The sequence below is a fragment of the Engystomops pustulosus genome, chromosome 1, assembly GCF_040894005.1.
Source record: "Engystomops pustulosus chromosome 1, aEngPut4.maternal, whole genome shotgun sequence".
Lineage (NCBI taxonomy): Eukaryota > Metazoa > Chordata > Amphibia > Anura > Leptodactylidae > Engystomops > Engystomops pustulosus.
The window spans coordinates 241,031,977-241,048,407 of record NC_092411.1 but is presented as its reverse complement, the minus strand read 5'-3'; the positions used below and the strand labels follow the sequence as shown (position 1 = coordinate 241,048,407).

The 16,431-nt window shown below is 43.8% G+C and overlaps 1 long non-coding RNA gene across 1 annotated transcript in view; it reads right to left on the bottom strand.

Moving 5' to 3' along the window:
- The window catches only part of LOC140106698 (uncharacterized), a 41,596-nt gene extending 25,474 nt beyond the window's left edge, over positions 1 to 16,122 (bottom strand). Inside the window, exon 1 of the long non-coding RNA XR_011850841.1 lies at positions 16,065 to 16,122. This is a non-coding gene — a long non-coding RNA (uncharacterized lncRNA). The remainder of the gene's footprint in view (positions 1 to 16,064) is intronic.
- Between the last annotated feature and the right edge of the window lie 309 nt (positions 16,123 to 16,431).

Genomic DNA, 16,431 nt, shown 5'->3' with positions numbered 1-16,431 from the left:
ATACAAGTGGATACCTTTGGGAGCAGAAGGTTCCTGTACCCTTGCTAGATTAACTCCTGCTACCTGGGTATGGGAGAGTAAGGACTTCCCATATGGTACAGTACCCAAGCACATGCTGTATAAACGAAAAAGTAAGGCAAAAGAACTTATGCATATACCCTGGCATGAGAAATTTGGCCTATCATTAACTCTTATGGGCCTGCCAGTGCGGAATGCTCATAATATTGAGAAACTAGCTGAGTTATTTGATAATGTTACAGAATATATATTTGATGCCCTGAATGTAACATCAACACTTACAGGGCAGCTGGCATTGGTAAGTAATCAGCATGCTCTAGTCCTTGACTATTTGACGGCAGCGCAAGGTGGTATGTGCCAGGTGGTGGGTCCTGCTTGTTGCCATTATATTGATCCCTCAGGTGTTTTGCAGGTGAAGCATGATATCGAACAAGCTAAAAGGTTAAAGGAAGAGTTTAGGAAGGTTAACTCTCTAGAGGACTGGAATTTCCAGTGGCCAAGTTGGCTTACCTGGCTGAACCCAGCTAACTGGTTTAAGGGCCTGGGGGGATGGATCATAGGAATAATACATGTGATATTACAAGTTTTAATATGTATGATCGTTCTTTATGTTGGCATTAAAACTTTATTCTTTTTAGTTAAAAGGTTTCGAAAAGCGTGTAAAAAGGATGCCAAGCCAGTACAAGTCTGCGTGGTTCAAACAAGATATAACCCAGGAGGAAGTCATCTGAATTGCTGAAACCAGAGGATGTGACGGAAGGACTTCTAATGTCTGGCTTTAAAGAAGATGATCAATTTTTTTTAAAATGAATATCATATGTGTTTGATTTTGTAAATAAAGTGAAAATCCTAGCTTGGTAGGAGGTCCAAGCCACTAGCAGAAAACCTATGTCTGGTCAGGGCCCCGTGTTGGTGAACGACATCATAATGTGTCCTGGTCCAGGGGAACTGGTCAGAAGTAGCTAATACGGGTGCAATGACTGACATAAGGGGGCAATATTGTGTTCAAAAGGAGGAAATGTGAAAGCAAATTATTAATTGTGAATACAATATTGCCAATTATACTACTTCAGCAGTTGTCCAGTGACCTTCAGATGTAAATAGACATGTGTTGTCACTGTGAGATACAGCTACTGGCTCGGACATTCCTACCTTGCTTTAACACATTTTGCTAGACAAACAAGGGAATGTGTGTGGAATGCTATACTTAGCCTGTAAGGGGGAGAAACCATGAGATTCCTATAAATAAAGAAGTCTGAAAGACAGGGCTAAGAGACCCTTTTGAACACCTGCTACGTGTGTGCTTCTTGTGTCTCTTCCCGGCCGGTCACTCTCTCTGCTGTCCCCTTTAAGAGAGGATATAACTTTAATTTGGTGCCCACAGACAATGATAATTATCCTAACTGTAAGGATACCAAAATAATTGCAGTAACACACAGCAGGGTGGCGACAAAGTTAACAAGTTTGTTGTGGAAGCCATGAAAACAACCCAAAATTCTGCCTGACACAGCTCGTTTGATAAGGGGACCATGTATGCCTACAGTTCATGCCAGTCGCTGCTCTGGCTGCCAGTCTCCTTTCGAATACAGTTTAAAATAATAACCCTCATCCATAAAGCTCTGTATAATGCTGCACCCCCCCTACCTCTCCTCTCTTATCTCAGTCTATCGCCCAACCCGTGCTCTTAGATCCGCAAGTGATCTTAGATAAACCTCTACCCTAGTGCGGACCTCCCACTCGCGTCTCCAAGACTTCTCTAGAGCTGCACCAATTCTATGGAATGCTCTGCCCCGGACTATCAGACTAATACCTAACCTCCAAAGTTTCAAACGTGCTCTTAAAACCCATTTCTTTAGGCAAGCCTATAACACTCATTAACTGCATGAAGTTTTAACTCTTCTACTAACCCGTCCTGTGTCGTCCTCCCATCTGTTATCCAGCAACCAACAGGCACCAGACTTCTATGCAGTCCCATTCACCCTGGACCTGGTGACGGCTGAGTGGTTCAAGCGACAGCAATTCCATTTATTATATTTTGTTCTATTCCCTAAGAAGAATGGCTTGACCATTAAAAATTCTTTTACCTCGTGTTACCCCATCATCTTCATAAACCGTAAGCTCTGGCGAGCAGGGACCTCACTCCTGTTGTTCCATACAAATGTTGTGCTCTGTTACATTACATTTGTATTTGTTTCCTATGATTTGTAAAGCGCTACGGAATATGATGGCGCTATATAAATAAAGATTATTATTATTATTATTATTATGGAGGCAGTGAACTAGTAGTAGATTAAAGGTGCTGCACTTAAAACTATGTTAGTTGTATCTTGGGATGGAGCTGGCGCTCCGCTTCCAGGCGAGCTTTCGCCAATCCAAGCCCCTGTCTCTGGGCTACTCCCCAAACAGCACTTCTAAGAACCTTTTGTATAAGATCAAGTGTAGTAGCGTTCTTATAAGTTTGGGATATGGCGAGAGAGGGGAATGTAAACAGATGCGCAAGAAGCGCTGAAATAATATCGGTACATGATAAAAGTTTGCCAGTATCTTTTGTGGATTACACAGCAGGGTGGCGAGAAAGTTAACAAGTTTGATGTGGAATGCCCTTTAATAGCTCTTGGGCGGTGTGCCTTTTATCGGCTAGGCTCAGCAGTTTGAGCACCGCCTGCTGTCGCTTAGCGACGGCACTGCTGCTGTGCCTAGAGCTACCGACTGATGGCGCCATGGCCACGGATGGTAATTCGGAGGAGGAGGAGGTGGAGGAGGGGTGGGAGGAGGAGGAGGTATAGTAGGCCTTTGAGACCTGGACCGAGGTAGGCCCCGCAATCCTCTGCGTCGGCAGTATATCACCAGCCCCAGGGTCAGACTCAGTCCCAGCGTGCACCAAGTTAAGTGTAGTAGCGTTCTTATAAGTTTGGGATATGGTGGGTGAGGGGAATGTAAACAGATGCGCAAGAAGCGCTGAAATAATATTGGTAAATGATAAAAGTTTGCCAGTATATTTTGTGGATAACACAGCAGGGTGGCGACAAAGTTAACAAGTTTGTTGTGGAAGCCATGAAAACAACCCAAAATTCTGCCTGACAAAGCTCGTTTGATAAGGGGACCATGTATGGAGGCAGCGAACTAGTAGTAGATTAAAGGTGCTGCAGTTAAAACTATGTTAGTTGGATCTTGGCATGGAGCTGGCGCTCCGCTGCCAGGCGAGCTTTCGCCAATCCAAGCCCGTGTGTCTAGGCTACTCCCCAAACAGCACTTCTAAGAACCTTTTGTATAAGATCAAGTGTAGTAGCGTTCTTATAAGTTTAGGATATGGCGGGTGAGGGGAATGTAAACAGAAGCGCAAGAAGCGCTGAAATAATATTGGTAAATGATAAAAGTTTGCCAGTATATTTTGTGGATAACACAGCTGGGTGGCGACAAATTTAACAACTTTGATGTGGAATCCATGAAAACAACCCAAATTTCTGCCTGACACACCTCGTTTGATAAAGGGACGATGTATGGAGGCAGCTATATGGACGACTTTTGGAGGTAGCAATGGAGACAACGTGTGGAGGCTGCTATGGAGACAATTTAATTTGGATAGTGCCTGTATGTGGCAGTCCAAAAAAGTTTTCAAACCAGAGGAGCAGGTAGGTGGCCCTCCAGAAAAATGGAATAGATTGAGTGCCTGTATGTGGCAGTCCAAAAAAGTTTTCAAACCAGAGGAGCAGGTAGGTGGCCCTCCAGAAAAATGGAATAGATTGAGTGCCTGTATGTGGCAGTCCAAAAAAGTTTTCAAACCAGAGGAGCAGGTAGGTGGCCCTCCAGAAAAATGGAATAGATTGAGTGCCTGTATGTGGCAGTCCAAAAAAGTTTTCAAACCAGAGGAGCAGGTAGGTGGCCCTCCAGAAAAATGGAATAGATTGAGTGCCTGTATGTGGCAGTCCAAAAAAGTTTTCAAACCAGAGGAGCAGGTAGGTGGCCCTCCAGAAAAATTGAATAGATTGAGTGCCTGTATGTGGCACTCCCAAAAATTGTTTAAAACAGAGGACCGGGTCGGTGGCCCTCCAGAAAAATTAAATGCATAAAGTACTATAGCTAGAGCCAGTGGGCCCTGTCAAAAAATAGCCAGTTTCCTCTGCTTTACTGTACAAAGAGGAGGAGAAGGAGGAAAATGAGGAGGAGGAGGAGTGGATAAATTATTCAGGTTGAGCTTCCTTCACCTGGTGGAGATTGGAAATTATGAGAAATCCAGGCTTTATTCATCTTAATAAGCGTCAGCCTGTCAGCGCTGTCAGTCGACAGGCGTGTACGCTTATCGGTGATGATGCCACCAGCTGCACTGAAAACCCGCTCGGACAAGACGCTAGCGGCAGGGCAGGCAAGAACCTCCAAGGCGTACAGCGCCAGTTCGTGCCACATGTCCAGCTTTGAAACCCAGTAGTTGTAGGGAGCTGTGTGATCATTTAGGACGATGGTATGGTCAGCTACGTACTCCCTCACCATCTTTCTGTAAAGATCAGCCCTACTCTGCCGAGACTGGGGACAGGTGACAGTGTCTTGCTGGGGTGACATAAAGCTGGCAAAAGCCTTGTAAAGCGTACCCTTGCCAGTGCTGGACAAGCTGCCTGCTCGCCTACTCTCCCTCGCTACTTGTCCCGCAGAACTACGCACTCTGCCGCTAGCGCTGTCAAAAGGGAAATACTGTTTCAGCTTGTGCACCAGGGCCTGCTGGTATTCATGCATTCTCACACTCCTTTCCTCTCCAGGGATGAGAGTGGAAAGATTTTGCTTGTACCGTGGGTCCAGGAGAGTGAACACCCAGTAATCGGTGCTGGAATAAATTCTTTGAACGCGAGGGTCACGGGATATGCAGCCTAGCATGAAATCTGCCATATGCGCCAGAGTACCAACGCGTAAGAATTCACTCCCCTCACTGGCCTGACTGTCCATTTCCTCCTCCTCCAACTCCTCCAACTCCTCTTCTTCTGCCCATACACGCTGAACAGTGAAGGACTCAACAATGGTCCCCTCTTGTGTCTCGCCAACATTCTCCTCCTCTTCCTCCTCATCCTCCTCCACCTCCTCCGATATACGCTGAGAAACAGACCTAAGGGTGCTTTGGCTATCAACAAGGGAATCTTCTTCCCCCGTCTCTTGTGACGAGCGCAAAGCTTCCGACTTCATGCTGATCAGAGATTTTTTCAACAGGCCAAGCAGCGGGATGGTGAGGCTGATGATGGCGGCATCGCCACTGACCATCTGTGTTGACTCCTCAAAGTTACTCAGCACCTGACAGATATCAGACATCCACGTCCACTCCTCATTGTAGACTTGAGGAAGCTGACTGACCTGACTACCAGTTCTGGTGGAAGTTGACATCTGGCAGTCTACAATCGCTCTGCGCTGCTGGTAAACTCTGGATAACATGGTCAGTGTTGAATTCCACCTCGTGGGCACGTCGCACAACAGTCGGTGAGCGGGCAGTTGGAGGCGGCGCTGCGCTGCCCTGAGAGTGGCAGCATCTGTGCTGGACTTCCTGAAATGCGCACAGATGTGGCGCACCTTCGTGAGCAAATCAGACAGATTGGGGTATGTCTTGAGGAAACGCTGAACTATCAGATTTAACACATGGGCCAGGCATGGCACATGTGTCAGTCTGCCGAGTTGCAGAGCCGCCACCAGGTTACGGCCGTTGTCACACACAACCATGCCTGGCTTCAGGTTCAGCGGTGCCAGCCACAGATCAGTCTGCGCCGTGATGCCCTGTAATAGTTCTTGGGCGGTGTGCCTTTTATCGCCTAGGCTCAGCAGTTTGAGCACCGCCTGCTGTCGCTTAGCGACGGCACTGCTGCTGTGCCTAGAGCTACCGACTGATGGCGCCATGCCCACGGATGGTAGTTCGGAGGAGGAGGTGGAGGAGGGGTGGGAGGAGGAGGAGGCATAGTAGGCCTGAAACACCTGGACCGAGGTAGGCCCCGCAATCCTTGGCGTCGGCAGTATATGACCAGCCGCAGGGTCAGACTCGGTCCCAGCCTCCACCAAGTTAACCCAATGTGCCGTCAGCGATATATAGTGGCCCTGCCCGGCAGCACTCATCCACGTGTCCGTGGTCAGGTGGACCTTGTCAGAAACGGCGTTGGTCAGGGCACGGATGATGTTGTCTGACACGTGCTGGTGCAGGGCTGGGACGGCACATCGGGAAAAGTAGTGGCGGCTGGGGACCGAATACCGAGGGGCGGCCGCCGCCATGAGGTTGCGAAAGGCCTCGGTCTCTACTAGCCTATAGGGCAGCATCTCCAGGCTGAGCAATCTGGAGATGTGGACATTAAGGGCTTGGGCGTGCGGGTGGGTTGCACTATATTTGCGTTTCCGCTCCAGCGTCTGGGGTATGGAGAGCTGAACGCTGGTGGATGCTGTGGAGGATCGTGGAGGCGACGATGGGGTTTTTGTGGCAGGGTCCTGGGCAGGGAGCTGACTGTCAGCTGACACAGGGGAAGGAGCAGTGGTGTGCACGGCCGGAGGTGAACGGGCTTGTTGCCACTGAGTGGGGTGTTTAGCATTCATATGCCTGCGCATACTGGTGGTAGTTAAGCTATTAGTGGTGGAACCCCTGCTGATCCTGGTTTGGCAAATGTTGCACACCACAGTCCGTCGGTCATCCGGTGTTTCCTTAAAGAACCTCCAGACTTCTGAAAATCTAGCCCTCGCTGCAGGAGCCCTCGCCACGGGAGCTTCACTAGTTGACACATTTGGCGCTGATGCACCAGGTCTGGCCCTGCCTCTCCGTCTGGCCCCACCACTGCCTCTTCCAACCTGTTCTGGTCGAGGACTCTCCTCCGTCTCAGAATCACTGTGTTCACCCGGCCTATCAACCCAGCTTGGGTCTGTCACCTCATCATCCTCCGATCCCTCAGTCTGCTCCCCCCTCGGACTTCCTGCCCTGACAACAACTTCCCCACTGTCTGACAACCGTGTCTCCTCATCGTCGGACACCTCTTTACACACTTCTTCCACTACGTCAAGAAGGTTATCATCACCCACAGACTGCGACTGGTGGAAAACCTGGGCATCGGAAAATTGCTCAGCAGCAACCGGACAAGTGGTTTGTGACTGTGGGAAGGGTCCAGAAAACAGTTCCTCAGAGTATGCCGGTTCAAATGCCAAATTTTCCTGGGAGGGGGCAGACTGGGGGGGAGGAGGCTGAGGTGCAGGAGCTGGAGGAGTGCCGATTTCGGTGACATGGGTGGACTGCATGGAAGACTGACTGGTGGACAAATTGCTCGAAGCATTGTCGGCAATCCACGACATCACCTGTTCGCACTGTTCTGGCCTCAACAGTGCTCTACCACGAGTCCCAGTAACTTCAGACATGAACCTAGGGAGTGTAGCTCTGCGGCGTTCCCCTGCTCCCTCATCAGCAGGTGGTGTCTCACCCCGCCCAGGACCACGGCCTCTGATTCCTGCAGTAGTTGGACGCCCACGTCCCCGCCCTCGTCCTCTACCCCTAGCCCTCGGGTTAAACATTTTGAAAATGAAAGTTATAACTTTAATTTTTTTTTTACTTTTTTTGTGTTTTTTTGTGTTTTTTAGTTTTTTTTTGTGTTTTATAGTTTTTAAAACCAAACAATGCTATCCTATTGCTATGGCTATTTTCTAGCCAAGTATGAAAGCACACTGCTATGCCAGATGAGATGACGCTGAGTTATTAAAAAAATAAACGTAAAATAAAAAAGGAAATGGCAGACTGTGCCTAATTGAAATCCAACCCCTAATAAATTTTCCCACTTCGGTCTTTGCGATGGATATGTGCGTCACTAAGCGCAAAACACAGCGGTCGCAAGTCTCACTACAAATTGCTCACAATTTGCTAGTAGATGCACTGCAGCAAGGACAGCCACCAGCAGATCAACCAGAAATCAAATATATATAACGCTACTGTAGGCGTAAGTAAGCCGTTTGGATTCTCCTATGGCTATTTTCTAGCCAAGTATGAAAGCACACTGCTATGCCAGATGAGATGACGCTGAGTTATTAAAAAAATAAACGTAAAATAAAAAAGGAAATGGCAGACTGTGCCTAATTGAAATCCAACCCCTAATAAATTTTCCCACTTCGGTCTTTGCGATGGATATGTGCGTCACTAAGCGCAAAACACAGCGGTCGCAAGTCTCACTACAAATTGCTCACAATTTGCTAGTAGATGCACTGCAGCAAGGACAGCCACCAGCAGATCAACCAGAAATCAAATATATATAACGCTACTGTAGGCGTAAGTAAGCCGTTTGGATTCTCCTATGGCTATTTTCTAGCCAAGTATGAAAGCACACTGATGAGATGACGCTGAGTTATGAAAAAATAAACGTAAAATAAAAAGAAACTGCCAGACTGTGCCTAATTGAAATCCAACCCCTAATAAGTTTTCCCACTTCGGTCTTTGCGATGGATATGTGCGTCACTAAGCGCAAAACACAGCGGTCGCAACTCTCACTACAAATTGCTCACAATTTGCTAGTAGATGCACTGCAGCAAGGACAGCCACCAGCAGATCAACCAGAAATCAAATATATATAACGCTACTGTAGGCGTAAGTAAGCCGTTTGGATTCTCCTATGGCTATTTTCTAGCCAAGTATGAAAGCACACTGATGAGATGACGCTGAGTTATGAAAAAATAAACGTAAAATAAAAAGAAACTGCCAGACTGTGCCTAATTGAAATCCAACCCCTAATAAATTTTCCCACTTCGGTCTTTGCGATGGATATGTGCGTCACTAAGCGCAAAACACAGCGGTCGCAACTCTCACTACAAATTGCTCACAATTTGCTAGTAGATGCACTGCAGCAAGGACAGCCACCAGCAGATCAACCAGAAATCAAATATATATAACGCTACTGTAGGCGTAAGTAAGCCGTTTGGATTCTCCTATGGCTATTTTCTAGCCAAGTATGAAAGCACACTGATGAGATGACGCTGAGTTATGAAAAAATAAACGTAAAATAAAAAGAAACTGCCAGACTGTGCCTAATTGAAATCCAACCCCTAATAAATTTTCCCACTTCGGTCTTTGCGATGGATATGTGCGTCACTAAGCGCAAAACACAGCGGTCGCAACTCTCACTACAAATTGCTCACAATTTGCTAGTAGATGCACTGCAGCAAGGACAGCCACCAGCAGATCAACCAGAAATCAAATATATATAACGCTACTGTAGGCGTAAGTAAGCCGTTTGGATTCTCCTATGGCTATTTTCTAGCCAAGTATGAAAGCACACTGATGAGATGACGCTGAGTTATGAAAAAATAAACGTAAAATAAAAAGAAACTGCCAGACTGTGCCTAATTGAAATCCAACCCCTAATAAATTTTCCCACTTCGGTCTTTGCGATGGATATGTGCGTCACTAAGCGCAAAACACAGCGGTCGCAACTCTCACTACAAATTGCTCACAATTTGCTAGTAGATGCACTGCAGCAAGGACAGCCACCAGCAGATCAACCAGAAATCAAATATATATAACGCTACTGTAGGCGTAAGTAAGCCGTTTGGATTCTCCTATGGCTATTTTCTAGCCAAGTATGAAAGCACACTGCTATGCCAGATGAGATGACACTGAGTTATTAAAAAAATAAACGTAAAATAAAAAGTAAATGGCAGACTGTGCCTAATTGAAATCAAACCCCTAATAAATTTTCCCACTTTGGTGTTTGAGGTGGATATGTGTGTCACTAAGAGCTAAACACAACGGTAGCAAGTCCCCCTGCAAATTCCTCACAATATGGTACTAGCTGCACTACTAGTGCCAGCAAGCCCAGCCACAAGCAAACAAAAAAAAAAAAGTATAACGTTATTGTAGCCCTAAGAAGGGCTGTTGGGTTCTTGTTGAATCACTCCTGCCTAACACTATTCTAATAGAACACCCTAACGCTTTCCCTGACCAGCAGCAGCTCTCTCCCTAGCGGCATCCAGACACAGAATGATCCGAGCAGCGCGGGCAGCGGCTAGTCTATCCCAGGGTCACCTGATCTGGCCAGCCAACCACTGCTATCGACGTGTAAGGGTACCACGTCATGCTGGGTGGAGTGCAGAGTCTCCTGGCTTGTGATTGGCTCTGTTTCTGGCCAATCAAGCATCAAGCTCGGACGAGTATGTTCGCTCATCTCTAGTTCTCAACCTTTCTAATGCTGTGACCCCGCAATACAGTTCCTCATGTTGGGGTGACCCCAAACCATGTACAAGAATATTGTATTTGTGCCAAAAAATGCAATAAAATTGTGGCTCCGATGGCTTTAGGAGACCCCTGTGTTTTGATCATTCGACCCCCGCCGGGGTCGCGACCCACAGGTTGAGAATCACTGCTCTACACTATGTACACTATACGTCTCAACATGCTGCCAAACACCAGTTGTATCAATTATCTCCCATGTCATGTGATATATGTAAACATATATCTGTGAGATCAACAAAAAAATGGTCCATGGAGAGAAAAGGTGGGAAGTCTATGACATAGAATAATAAACAATAGTCATAATTACTATTGTAAGGGATAATCTTAAGCTTAAGCCTTAACAGTCTAACAATGAGGCAGAGATATTGTCTCAGAAAGTATGTACTTGTATAGCCGACACAAAGTTACTGCCGATAGGGTTTGCATTTTAACTCTCTCATCACCACTTTTTTTTCATGGTAAAATATCAACATGTCAATTAGTATCACACATTTGTGATTTCAAGGGCTAATAAACAATTGTTTTGAATCTTGTCCGTCTGTTTCCCCCCCATGATTGTTTCTCTTCTTATTCCACCTTTAAGCCAATTGGTAGTTAAGGGGTATGAAGAATGCTGTGCGGACCACCATGTTCCAGCACTAGCTGGTCATAGCAAAATTTTTCACCAAGCAACGTCTTCTGTCAAATTTCCCAACCCCACCCCATCTGCCGAATGTATCAGGAGGCTGGAGCCTTATTTTATCTTCAAAGACTACTAAGGCCTCTTTCACACTTTTGTTGCAGATCACGTCAGAGTCTGATCAGGGTGCGATCAGGGTTTGGTCAGTGAAAAACAGACATTTTTCATCAGATTTCAATCAGTTTTCAGTCAGAGTACATTCAGTGTCTTTAGTGTTTTTCACGCGTGTTTAATTGGTGTTTCCAATGCATTTTCAATGTGTTTTTCACATGCAGATAACACACGTGAAAAAGACGCGGCTGAGCTCTATCTTTTCTATGGCAATTGATCAGTGAAAAACGCATTGCACTTGCATTGCACTTGCGTTGGATTTGCATGTATCTCAGAGTGCAATGCGTTTTTGATGCATCTCTATAGACTTGTATGGTGCGTTTTTCACACGCGTGACTTGCAAAAGTAGAACATACTGAGATTTATATGTGCATTAAAAAAATGTGTGTGTGTGCGTGTAAAAAAAAATGCAAGTCTGAAAAAACTCATTGATTACAATGGGTCAGAGAGCAATGCAAGTTCTGCATGTCAAAAGCATGCGCAGAACACACACGGGAAAAACTCAAGTGTGAAAGGGGCCTAAGTGTTTATAACCTAAACACTATTAACTACACCTACAAATTACTAAAATATACTAAGCGTGTATTGTAATGTATTTCGAATATTTTTTTGTTTATGGCTTTTGAGTATTATTATATACCATGCATTTAGTTTTTAGGGATATTTTAATGACTGGAAATAGTAATTCCCACTTAGGGACATTCTGCAGTATTTAATTAAGTTGTGTAATCTATTTCTGTAAAGTAAAACCTTTAGCCTGGCAAGCATTAAACATGTTTTTAAGTGCAACTTAAAATGCAGCTTTACTTTTCAAATGTGTCTCAAAAAAATAAAGATTGGTCTGCTTTTTTTCCCCTTTAAAACATAATAAACGTATTACAATACTACTTAGTTTCCTCGTAAAATTTACTATTTCATTGATCTAAACAATGTAAAATTGCAGAAATAAAAATTGTTATGCTGTAAAATGGCTTACTGCTGATGTCCCAGAAAATTACACAAAAGGAGAATGTTTTCTTGTAAAAGTTTGTGCTATTTTAACATTTTCTTTGCACCAGTGCATTTCCATTACTAATCTCATCTAAAGCTATTATGTTTTCTTGCTTGCCATTTTATATCACCATTTCCATTGGGAGTGTATGAATGAAGAGTGCACAGAAGATTTTTGGTAAATGTTGTCTTCCAGAAACACATACTCCTAAAAAAATACTATAAATCACAGTTGAGAGATTTGAAGCTTAACCCATTAGAGCTGTGATTTAATGTTGTGGTGGCTAAATGTGCAGTTCTCTCTATTCACGTCTATAGGAGCTAGAATATTTGCTTGATGGTTTCCATAACTGATATCTTTATCTTCCTGAATGTGGCAACTAGTGGACACCAAGTAAAATGAAGTTGTGTGTATTTGTTAGAACTGTAAGAACACGTTTAGCATTGCATCCCATTTATCAACATATGGGGGCAGATTTTTCAAAAAGTGTCCTGAGGTTAGACAGTGCAGTCGTACTCTGCCCATCCTATTAGTTGGCTTACTCTACGCCAGAAAGTTAGGACACAATTCTGTCGGGTCAGCAGTCTTTCTGGCTCACTGACCTTTTTTTGCCACAAAGCCACACCCTTTTCTTAGGACCTTTTGTCAAGCTAGTCTTCGGAGAGCCAGAAAACTGTCTAAACCCTTTATAAATGCGGTGCAGACCATTTTTTAGTGCAAACTATGACAGAATTATGTTGTGGACAGATTAATAAATCTCCCCACTGGTCTGAAAGTCCTATGGAAAAATCCTCATTTATAATTTGGAAAAGCTTTTAATCCCTTACAACTGGTTTTCTGTCGATGTTTGTACTAAAAAGAAGGTCTTTGGAATATTTATGAAGTGTTTGAACCACCATTTGTCCGACACTTTAGAAAACTCTGCAAGGGCCATGGTAGTGCTTAGTCAGGGTTTGTGCCACATTTATTACTGCAATGTGACAATTCTGTCACAACATCATTAATCAAAGTGCACCAAAATAAAAGTGCTGTGTCACATCCTGAAAAAGACCAGATTAATGAGTGTGCTCCACTATTGTGCAGAGTGGATTATCTGGCACAAAGTACACAAAGGCAGTTTGCGCCAGTTTTCATATATCTGGGACATTCTTTATTTGTTCAATATTACTAATCTAAGCATTGATGGAGATTTCCACCGAATTCAATCTTCAGGATTGACCATTCATACCTGATGGTTAGTTACCAACATCTGAACTTTGCATTGATAAGCTATTATATAACCACTGGCACTAAGGGAGGAAGATGTCCCCATATGCCCTGTAGTGGAAATGATGGAGTACTGTAGGCCCTGCTTTAATTGAAGTGGATTGGAGCCTAACCTGCAGTACCTTGCAACAACCACTAAATAGCAGATGGAGACATCTTTCTACAAATATACAGAAGGGAATAGGAAAGACCATACATTTAGTTGATCACTAAATGGATCATTGTTTGTTTGTGCTCTTTAGGAATTATAATAATAATGGTTGTGTGAAACATTAATACAGGCAGTCCCCTACTTAAGGACACACAACTTACAGACGACCCCTAGTTACAGACGGACCTCTCTGCCTACTGTGGCCTCTGCTGAAGCTCTTTGGATGCTTTTCTTTAGTCTACAAGACTACACAGATCAGCTGTAAGGTGTCTGTAATTAAGCTTACAGAAAATCCAATTGTCACTGGGGCAAAAAAAAAAATTGTCTGTAGCTACAATTATAAAATATACAGTTCCGACTTACATACCAATTCAACTTAAGAACACACCTAAAGAACCTATCTTGTATGTAACCCAGGGACTGCCCGTACAGTTACATTGATTGTGGCAAGGGATTAACACTCCCTGTACTGTGGAATATACATTACTATTGTTATATACCATGCATTTAATTTTTAGGGATATTTTAATGACTGGAAAAAGTAATTCCCACTTAGGGACATTCTGCAGTATTTAATTAAGTTGTGTAATCTATTTCTGTAAAGTATGCTGTAGCCTGGCAAGCATTAAACATGTTTTTAAGTGCAACTTAAAATGCAGCTTTACTTTTCAAATGTGTCTCAAAAAAATAAAGATTGGTCTGTTTTTTTTCCCTTTAAAACATAATAAACATATTACAATACTACTGTATATACTCGAGTATAAGCCGAGGGTGGGAAATGCATTGGTCACAGCCCCCCCCCAGTATATAGCCAACCAGCCCCCTATAGTATACAGCCAGCCCAGCCTGCCCCCAGTAGTGTACAGCTTGCCCCCAGTAGTATACAGCCTGCCCTTAGTAGTATACAGCCTGCCCCCAGTAGTATACAGCTTGTCCCCAGTAGTATACAGCTTGTCCACAGTAGTATACAGCCTGCCCCCAGTAGTATACAGCCTGCCCCCAGTAGTATACAGCTTGCCCCCAGTAGTATACAGCTTGCCCCCAGTGGTATACAGTTTGCCCCCAGTGGTATACAGTGGTATACATATGACACTGCCTTTACATAACTCTCTATCAAATGTGCCACATACAAACCTATCCTATTAGTCTGCTACTGCCCTGACAAATACAACTTGTTGATAAAAAGGAATCCCTCATATATTTAATGTGGCTGAGAAACACAGTTGGGGCTGTAAAACCCATTGAGTTAAATAATTAATACATAGATGTTACGTGTATGTAGATGTTTATTTGCACTGATCAGGCGTTAAGTACTATAGACATGGGTGAAACAAATTTTTTGTTACTCAGTAATACTGCAGCAGGTAGACAGCAGAAAGAAAACCTACTTGACAGTTCAGTTAATCAATACAGATGAACAGAATGATTTATAGCTTCATTGTGTCACAGTTCCTACAGTTCAAAAAAAATTGGCCACCTGATCTTGTACAAAAAACCTTTTCCAAACCATTTGTAAATGATAATATAGAAAGAACAGAAAATCTGTCAGAGCTGTTGCCGAATGTGTCCCTAAAACATCACTAGATTATGTTTCACCTCAATCCATTTTAAATTAACCTGTGGTGCTGCATGTGCCTGAAGGCAGTATAACATAGGTCACATCTTTGGTTGTCATCACTAGCCTACAAGAACAAAATGCATCCACCAAAGCTACAGAATCACACTTTTGAATTAACATCACCACTTTAAAAGGGAATACCACATGTGGGGAGAATTGGATCTTTCCTGCACAATTTTCCATGACAGACCACATGTAGAGCCTGAGAGATAAAGGTGTTATAGGATAGACTATGACTCAGTAGGTTTGAAATTAAGCTAGGTTATCACACTGTGTTACATGTATACTATGTGCTGATGTTTTTAAGAAAAATTATAATCTAAATCATAGTGAGATTAAAAAAAAATGTTTAACTCTGGCAGTAATTTTCAGAAAGCTTGTAAGATAAATAATATGGATGGAATAAGCAGGTTTAATAAAAGTGTGGGCAATTCAGAAGTTTCACTTGGATCCAAGGTTTATTGGAACCTGATATTGATCAGTGTTGGGATTATAAATGTTTCTCCCAAACCATAAAAGCCATTGGCCCCAATTTTTCAAGAGTGAGGCAAACTTTACTAAGTGGAGTTTGCCTCACGCATGTGCAGGGTGCACCAGATAGCTGAATACTGGCGAATGGTCTTCAATTATATGGCGCACCACGCACTGCACAGGAAGTGTGCACCATTTTTTTAGGTGCATCTTTAACGTACATCATGTGGCACAATTGTGTCACTGTATTAAATGTGTCGCAAATTCTGAATAAGCACTTACACCCCCCTTTAGGTGCACATTTTCCTGTCTTGTCGGACACAGTGCAGCTGCAACACAAATCTGGCGCACACACTTAATAAATTCATGTGCAACCAGATTACACGTTCTTTTTAATGCAACTCCAGACAGAAAACTGGAGAAGCCAGTACAATATAGTTGGCCCATTGTTTTAGATCAGAACAAAATTAAGGTGGGTTTATAAAAATGTATAACTTTAATAGCATCTTCTTAAAAACAGATACATGTAGGAGCTTGTCTGTGACCCACCTTCATTTTATTCAAGATTTATACCCAAGTCGACAAGGCTTACTTCTTGTGCTCTCTGCAAAGATACACAAAGATAATAATTCTATACTGGCCATCTTTGGAAATACTGATGAGCTAATTTTATAAGTATGTTAAGTATATTTTTTATTAACCCCTTAACGCTCTGCGCCGTAGCTCTACGGCGCAGAGGTATAAGGAGTGTATGAAGAGGGCTCACGGGCTGAGTTCTCTTCATACAAAGGTGGGTGTTTTTGCATATTGCATAAAACCCCCACCGCTAATAACCCGAACGTCATCGGGGGGGCGGCGATTGGTTGCCGTGGTAGCGTTGGGTCTTCGTTTGACCCGAGACTATCTGGCATCTGCA